We start from the raw sequence: 9935 nt of genomic DNA on the forward strand, positions 1-9935 counted from the left end.
TATCGTTGGAAATGCATCTGCTTTGAGTGTCGCAGGATATCCACACATTCTTGCCATCTCTGTCGTAGCATAGCTTTTGTCGGTAAAGTATGCGGAACAAACGACTGACCATTTCGTCGGCTTTCCCCAAACCCTCGTATTTTGAACAAATTTCGTCCAATTTCTTGCCACTTTCGCATCTTTGGGCCACTGGTGCAACTTGAGTCCGTCCCTGTTTGTGTTGTTACACCCTCCGACAACACACCGACGATGATGTGAAAATGGCGGATCGCTCCGACAGCGAATAATAGAAAGGCGTTTAATTCGCCAAAATTCACCCATTTAGAGTTCGGAAATCGGTTAAAAAAATATATGGTCTTTTTTCTGCAACATCAAGGTATATATTGACGCTTACATAGGTCTGGTGATAATGTTCCCCTTTCACTATGTTATTAAATGCCAAAATTGTTTTTTGATTGCAATAACAAACGTATGTTTCATGTGTCATAAGATTTTTTTTTTTTTAATTACAATTAACGTGTTGTAGTCCTCTTTATTTTGAAAAGTATCAAAAAGTATCAAAATACATAACCAAAGTATTGGTATCGGGGCAGCCCAAGTCTCTTGTTTTCATGTTAGCATTTAAGCGAGCTGGCGCTAGTCAGTCCGTGAGTTAATCAAAGTGCAGTTATCAGTCTCGGTTTATCCATAATTTTAATTTAAAACGGTAATATTAACCTTTGGGAGTTTTACCGTGGTTATCAATAATAGGGTTTATCACTATGATATATATATTTCTCAGGATTGAAATTAGCTATATCAGGATATACAACACTACTACTACTGATCGGAACACACAAAACATTTATATTCAACAAAATTGGGGTGAAAAAATGACAATTTATATGAGTTTCACTTTAAAGGAACAAAAATACACCTGTATAAACAATGAATATCAACTAAGTTAACCATAAAAAAAATGTTTTGTAGCTATATGTGCCAACACATAATTATGATCCTTTCAAGACTTAATATTTTGTGGTACTAGATGGAATCTTCTATATTTATCAACTTCCTGCTGTCCTTGTTTCGTGTTTTTAAGTCCTTCTTGGAAACCAATCACGGCCTAAAAGAGCGAGAGTGGTAGGAGAAGGCCTTTTTCGCTGGGTGATTCAGAGGCACGGTGTAAACGCCAGCTTTCTCTTTCTGACGAGCGTCTTTAATTGCAGCTCCTGACTCGCCCACACACTCCACATTTGTTGGTGGAAGGAGAAGCTGAAGACACTGAGATTAAAGTGGGATGGAGAGTGCGGTGAAAGATGCTGTGGCTGCCCGTTCTACACATAGTGTACAGTATCTCCCTTGTGCAGAGACGCTGACATCCACGGAGGCAGGTGGGACATAGAGTACAGTCCTTTTCTATACTTCCCTTTAAAGTGATGACGTTCATATTATGCAATAACCTGACTAATATAGAAGGTGGGATGGATGAGGTTGGACCAGGGGTGTCAAACTCGTTTTCACTGAGGTCCACATCCCAGTTATGGCTACCCTCAAAGGGCCGCTTGCAACAGTGAATAATAAATAAATATTAATTGATAAGTATTCTCTTCATGATGTTATTACCGTATTGTTCGGACTATAAGGCGCACTTAAAATCCTTTTTTTTTTTTTCAAAAATCGACATTGTCAGTGCCTTATAACCCGGTGCGCCTAATGTACGGTATAATTCTGGTTGTGCTTACCAAACCCCGAAGCAATTTTATTTGGTACATGGTGTAATGATAAGTGTGACCAGTAGATGGCAGTCACACATAAGAGATACGCCAGTAAACAACACCAAAACTTTAAATGTTCCATTGATAATATAGAACATTACGCAAGGCACTCAAAAATATGTCAAAATGGTTTTAGTAGGACTTCGGTAAGCTATGAAGCCGCACCGCTTGATGGATTGTCGACGCATTAAACATACGAGTATTATTATGGTGCGTGTATAGGGACCGCAAAATGGCACTTATTAGCAGGCATCATCTGGCGTTTTGTTTCGCAATATTACGCAAAACCAATTTTTCTTACCTTGTGGTACCTACTGATGTGTATTTGAGACCTGCATTAGTCCTGAAAATGTGCGCGCGTCCGCAATTGTAGTCCGTAGTCAAAAGCTTCTTCTTTTTCTCTACCTTCTTGTTATGTGGCATTCATCTTCCGCTGTTGCCATTTCTAATATAAAATAGCGTAAAGTTCTTACTTACCGTATTTTTCGGAGTATATGACGCTCCGGAGTATAAGTCGCACCGGCCGAAAATGTATAATAAAGAAGGAAAAAAACATATATAAGTCGCATTTTTGGGGGAAATTTATTTGATAAAACCCAACACCAAGAATAGACATTTGAAAGGCAATTTAAAATAAATAAAGAATAGTGAACAACAGGCTGAATAAGTGTACGTTATATGATGCATAAATAACCAACTGAGAACGTGCCTGGTATGTAAACGTAACATATTATGGTAAGAGTCATTCAAATAACTATAACATATAGAACATGCTATACGTTTACCAAACAATCTGTCACTCCTAATCGCTAAATCCCATGAAATCTTATACGTCTAGTCTCTTACGTGAATGAGCTAAATAATATTATTTGATATTTTACGGTAATGTGTTAATAATTTCACACATAAGTCGCTCCTGGGTATAAGTCGCGCCCCCGGCCAAACTATGAAAAAAACTGCGACTTATAGTCCGAAATATACGGTATATCTGTCAGTAGACTAGCTATCAAAGTGTAGTGGGTTTACATAATTCACCCACGGAACTTTAGTTAATAGAGGGTTCCGGTCGGACGGTTTTTCACGGGACACATTTCTGGCGTTGATGTTGCATTATTGAGCCACGTATGGGTGCGCCTGCAGTAATGTTGCACATGATCCGCGTCACGTGAGCTTAAATTCCAAAATCCATAAATTCGGTGTATGAAAAAATTCTGTTTTCTTTTAAAATTTTGTGGCTGTGGCTTATACGGTGAGACTCGTAGTCCGGAAATGATGGTACATTTAGTAAGAAAAATGAAGTGCTTTATTGACGCAAATTATTTCCAGACTTTCCACATTAAGTGATGTGGCGGGCCAGATCTGGCCCCCCGGGCCTTGAGTTTGACACCTGTGGGTTAAACCAACAGAGAGACACACTGAGATTGCTCTAACAGTGACATCCATCACATTTGTCCTCATCCACTGATTAAAACACCCCATAAATTGTTCAATCAAAGAGCCTCTCTCACATATTACACATAAAAGCTCACGTGACGCGGATCATGAGCAACATTACCGCAGACGCTCCGGGGCAGCGCACAAGCTAATGACCGCTGATTGGAAAGCTGCTTCACTGCTTTGCTATCACAACCGGCATCTGCAAACAGCTGATATGGTCATGTACTGTAAAAGCATTCACACATACACAAGTAGGCCGAACAAAACAAAAACATAACAAATATACCCCAATAGTCACACATATACTTTGAATAGTCAGCATCATTCTGTGTGATATCAGGCGAAACATTGAAGGATTCTCGGTTTTGCTTTGACTTTGACAGAGAAATGCAAAGAACTGTGTGTTGTATTAATTTCATGTGCTGGGTGTGGAAAGAAGCTAACCACCAAACAGTAGCTTTTTCTTAGAGTCCCTGGTGGTCTAAAGGTACACGATTGTTCCTTTAATGGCAGAGGGCATGGGTTTGACTCCTGGCCAGATTTGGGCATCTGACATAAATATTAAGCAAAAACCACTTATGCGATTGACTTGCTGCGACGAACTCCGATGAGAAAAAGTTAAGTATTTTTTGTTGTATAATTCGACTTCTAAAATCAGGAGCAGACTAGAATAGGACTGAAAATGTTGCAAGAGAAGAATTTACAAAATATGTTGATTTTAGGACTGGGCCATATGGCTGAAAAATGTATCACAATGTAAGTGTTTTATGATGGTCAATATCGATAATTATTGATATTTTATGACCTATGGAAAGTAAGGTCCAGGAGAAAAATATATTAATTGTAAACATTTGTATTTCAAATGTAACCTTCTTCTGATTATAATCCCCTCAGCTATGAAGGCAGAAAGAAAAGGAAATGTCAACACAACTAAGGAAAACAAACAATGTAAAACTGTAAAATCACACTAAACACTCAACAATAACCTCTTATAATGAAGGTGCAAAAATAAGGAATATGTAAAAATTGCTTAATAAAGTATAACAAAATAGTGCAAAGTGTAAACAAAGAGAAACCTGAGAATAACTATTTTCTACAGGTTTAGTGCCAGGAAATTACGACTGTGTAACATTTAATTTGGTCTGATATTCTAAAATAGGAATTATTTTTTATAGAGTAATTATTATTTAAATATTAATAGACCAAATTAATATTATTTTAAAGTCACACGTTTGTAATATTTCGTATTTTATTTTATTTATATATACTGCACTTGAGTTCCTACCTGTTGTTTCCGATTACCCGAATAGGGAACGGACGAGAGCTGAAAAAAAACAATGAGAGCGGGCGAAGGACTACGGTCCGTTTAAAAAAAAAAGGCCATCCTCTTGAGGGGACTTTTCCTGTTTGTTGACAATTTATACGTTCTCTGCAGCACTCATTTTCTCTTCTCATTCCTTGCAAAGAATAAACAGCGAAACAACAAAATGGCACAAATACACTTGATACTGTTACGTGGTTGGCTGTTAGCGTGTCCCTCCCACTGATCAGTGATCACTTCATGATGTGTTAGGTTACCAGAGTGCCTTTGTTCATGCAACTAAACTTGCTTCATAACTTCTGGTTTCGACCGACCTATATATATATATATATATATATATATATATATATATATATATATATATATAAACTATATATATAATATGTATAAATACATGTATGTATATATATATATATATATATGTGTGTGTGTGTGTATATATATACTGTGTATATATATATATATATATATATACTGTGTATATATGTATATATATACCCATCCATCAATTTTCTACATATATATATATATATATATATATATATATATATATATATATATATATATATATATATATATATATATATATAAATTATGTATATGAAATATATATATATATATATATATATAAAATATACATAGAGTTAGATATCAATCATTGATATGGATATATATATACATATTTTATATGTATATATATATATTTTTTATATATATAGATGTTTATACATACATATATAGTTATGTATATATAAATATATATTTATATATATATATATACATACATATACTGTACATATACATATATATATATATATATATACATATATACATACATATATATATATACACATATTTATACATATATATATATATATATATATATATATATATACATACATACATACATACATACATATATATATATATATATATATATATATATATATATATACATACAAATATACATACATATATTGATATCAATGATTGATATCTTTCGCAATATATATTGATATCGTTTTATTGGCCCAGCACTAGTGTTTGACAGTTACTTTTTCTTTGACTTTTGGCAACATTTATTCTAAAATAAATGTTTACATTTAAAGAACAGTGATTAGCTTATTTTTACACTTGTATAATGTTAAAATTGCATTGGACACGACTTCCATGATGGTGACAGCTGACCCAAAACGTAACTGATTCAGCTGTTTAACAGTAATTGTTTTTTTAAATAACTAACATTCCTTCTTGAAAACACAGTTTTAGATCTAAATAATAGCCATGAGATATCATTACCTTTCAAGTCAATTAGCAATACCTTCAAGATGACAGTATTTTACGTCAAAGTACTTGCAGTTGGCAGCTCCTCTCATGCAGCGTGACTAAACAACTAACCACCAACTGTGGCGTCAACTTGTGTGCACAGAAGGAAAAGGCAGGTGCTGCCATGGTGACCACCACTGTTCGATTTCTATCAAACTTGTGTGACAGTGGCTTTTTCCAACATGCATTCCAAGATACTGGAGCTACAGTGTTTCAGGAACAGTAGAACGTGAAAAGAGAAGAATGTAGAAACGTTAATTTAAGGGTACTTCCAAAGCGGTTAACTGTGACAATTTGACATGTTTTAGACATTTCTTCCACAAGAAGGAGTACCAACAACTGTGGTGGCAAATTGTGTACAAAAACAACAGAAGCTGCCATGGTAAACGTATTTTTATACTTGTTTGACAGCTGCTTCTTGTTTGGTTTTGATGTCATTTCTTCCAAAAGGGTGGGTCAACCTATCAGTGTTGTAAGAACAGAAGAATTTCAAAAGAATATAAAAAAATAGAATCCCGTTTGGATCATTACCTCTGAGGTAGGGACGGAACGATAAATGGTATTAATCATAACCGTCGTAAAACTCCAGACGTTATCATTTTAAATTAAAATTATCGAAAAACCGAGATTGACAACTGCACTTTGGTAAATTCATGGACTGGCTAGCGCCAGCTAGCTAGCATAAATGCTCACATGAAAACAGGAGACATTAACGTCTTTCCCCGTAAGACACAACATACCTCAATCTAAACGTACACAAACACATTACTATCTGATCAACTAAGAAATTGACTTGTGCACAGTACAGACTAAAGTTATCATTCTATACTCAGAGGAATAGGAAAAATAGGTGTTTTTACGGTGCGTTCAAGGACCGCTGAACAGAGTGGTACGCCACAAAGCCCTGCCAGAAATAATAAATTATAATAGGTTTTATTTGTTACGCACTTTTCATTTAAATCAATCTTAAGGTGCTACAGTGCAAATTGATATTTAAAACAATAAAAGCTTAGCCAATGCTAAGACTAAAACACTATCAGTGAAGCATAAGAACAAAAAACATGCAGAAATAATGGGTTTCTAACAGCATGTCAGTTATTTTAATTATTTAAAGAAATAACTTGGTGAAAAGATTTCAGTGTATGTATAACCAACCCATTCAACAATACTGCGATAATACATATATATATATACGGTATATATATATGTATATATATATATATATATATATACATACCTACATACATACATATATATATATATATATATATATATATATATATATATACATACATACATATATACATTGTCTTTTTAATCCGTTTTGACATTTAACATTGTCACGTTATCGATGGGAAAATTCATATTTAGACAATATGATTTGCCTGAGCGGCTAAGAGACACCGAGAGTAACAAGCGGTAGAAAATGGATTAGAAAGGAAAGATTTTTTTTTTTTAATTAACTTGGGACTTCCTGTGGGCCGGATTTTGGATGCTGGGGGGCCGGATCCGTCCCGTAGTTTGGAGGACCCCTGCTTTACACGGATGCATAGAGGGCGCTAACTTTCCAATGTGTTGAAAGCGTTATAATCCGCCCTCTTACGGCTTTCAGGACGTAATAACGTGCAATTATAGCAATTTGCAATGCAATTGTGAGCGAGATAGAAATATCCACATTAAATTGAAATTGCACTTTTTTTTGTAATTTTGCCCATCATTTACAATCCTTATGTTAGACAAGAAGACATGTTTTATTTTTAATGCATTCTAACTTGGAAATAAATGCTAGCAAAAGTCAGCTAACAATGAAGCCAATGATTTTCGCTCTATTCCGCCCAGGGCCGGCCCAAGGCATAAGCGTACTAAGCGCTGGCTTAGGGCCCCGCGGCCACCAGGGGGCCCCCAAAAGCAATTAACAAAAAAATTTATTTTTTTATTTTTTGCATGTACGAGTCTGACTGATGATTTCTAAATGATCAAAGATATATTATTGTACAAAAACACAATTTTAGGTCAACATTTTTGCACATTGCTGTTTCAGGTTTTTGTTACCAAAAATAATAAAGTGAATCAGAATCAGCTTTATTGTCCAGTTATGTTTAACACACATGGAATTTAACTTCAGTAGACTGCGCTCTCTTTGTACAAAGTAAACATTAAATATGAACAATTAACTAAAAATATAAACTAGTAATTAAAGACTAATATGTACAAGACTGATGAGACAAGATGACACTTTTACTGTAAATACAAAGCTTGGACTGTTCAACCCCAGGCCACTCTTGTAGCTGAATGTTTTCTACATTTTAAGATTAGGAACCATATGTGGCACTCTGGACATCATTCGTTCATTCATTGGTTTTATTTATGTTCTTAACTGGGCCACCCCCATATCTTTATAAATGACATGTCATTTGTAAAGACATGCCAGGCTGACAATAGGATAATGTAAACAACACTGCCAGAGCCGCAATGAGTTTATAGTAGGTGTGAATGATCAATCAATATTATTGGCAGAAATAGAGGGCCCCAAAATCAAATTTTGCTTAGGGCCCCATGGAGGCTTGGGCCGGCACTGCTAAAGCGCTACGAAAAACATCCAGAAACCTCCATCAACAATGTGTATACATGCTGTGAGTATTTATGTAATGTAGTAACAGGCACATTCAAAATAAAACATGTAATATTTACATATTTAGCTCATTTTAGGTATTAATATCACGGACGCATCACAACGTTTGCTTTTCTCTTCAACAACAACTACTACTAATCATGGCAGACTTCAACGACTACTTTGGGACAAATGACTATCCAGAAGCTTATATTTTTGAGCCTGAATATAAGGAGGACAAGTTACATGTTTTAGAAGCTGTGTGCTAAACAGATCCAGCTTTAGTAAAACACTAAGCATCATGTCGCAGTATTGCCAAGTACTAAACAAGAAATAGAAACTACAAACATAATAAAACAATCACTTACTGTACAACGTCTGCTCTCACTGGGATACCTACGAATGGGATCTTTACGTATTCCCCTTCAGTTAAAGAATTAATTATAATCCACCCGGAGGTAAAAAAAATAATAATAATAACTGGCCTCAAATGAGCGTTTTTCAGGTCTTTCTTGACATCTTCAGGTATAATTTGAATATCAAAGGTGACCAACTTCTCAGTTTATGGTCACAACCTTCTACTATCCAGGTGAGAGGCATGATTTTTAAATCTAGAATTAACTTTCACCAACTCAGAGGCGATGCAACAGCTCCCCGGTTTAATATGCCTATATACTAGCATAAAGCTAGTTATCACTCTGCGGTCACGGCACGGTTAAAAATAGTTTGCATTAGCGCTTATAATAACAATATCGCTAATACCTGGTTAGAATTCAGGTCACAACATGTAAATGGAGTATTGTTGGCAAATTTTAGATGTTTTTTAGAGGGTATAATGGACGCAATAGAGTACTCTCGTTAGCCACCTCTTACTTGCCGTATATTACGAGTTAGAATGCATTTAAAAATAATAATAAAAATTAAAAAATTAATTATCTTGTCTTACATAGGGATTATGAATAATAGGCAAAAGTCCCATTTAAGGGCATGTGTTTTATTAATTTAAAGGCAAGTGTTTTTTTCTTTTTTTACACATATGCTTGTTCTTTTCGAATGAAGGCAGAAGACATAAACCAACAACTGTGGTGTCAACTTTTGCCCGATTCTTAGATGCCCCGAAGCTGTCAAACTGCATCACTCCTCAGGTTGTCAAGCCAGACAAGACAATAAATAATACATCCTGGCACTTGGAAGGGAGTTTTATCTCCCGGTAAAAAATAATAATAATAAGTAAACAGCTTTATGATGAAATGTGGGAAAGTTTCCCCCACAATTAGTCGCATCATTCACTCCATAACCGTTTGGACACCACTGAGAACGAAACAAACTATATTTATGTAAAAAAATAAGAAAGAAAAGAAAGAAAAGAAAACATCGGCGTTTTAGTGTACTTTTTGATGCCTTCCAATCTGACAAGTCCACTGTACGCCTTCCCTCTGCCGCTTTTCTGTCGTCACTCTCATATCGCCTCAACAACAATGTT

The 9935-nt window shown here is 35.1% G+C and overlaps 1 protein-coding gene across 7 annotated transcripts in view; it reads right to left on the minus strand.

Annotated features, from left to right (window-relative positions):
• Positions 1-9935, minus strand: part of mef2aa (myocyte enhancer factor 2aa) — a 223804-nt gene that overhangs the window by 213736 nt on the left and 133 nt on the right. The gene's annotated exons all lie outside the window — the stretch shown is intronic.

This window comes from Nerophis lumbriciformis, linkage group LG29 (genome assembly GCF_033978685.3).
Source record: "Nerophis lumbriciformis linkage group LG29, RoL_Nlum_v2.1, whole genome shotgun sequence".
Taxonomy (NCBI): Eukaryota; Metazoa; Chordata; class Actinopteri; order Syngnathiformes; family Syngnathidae; genus Nerophis; species Nerophis lumbriciformis.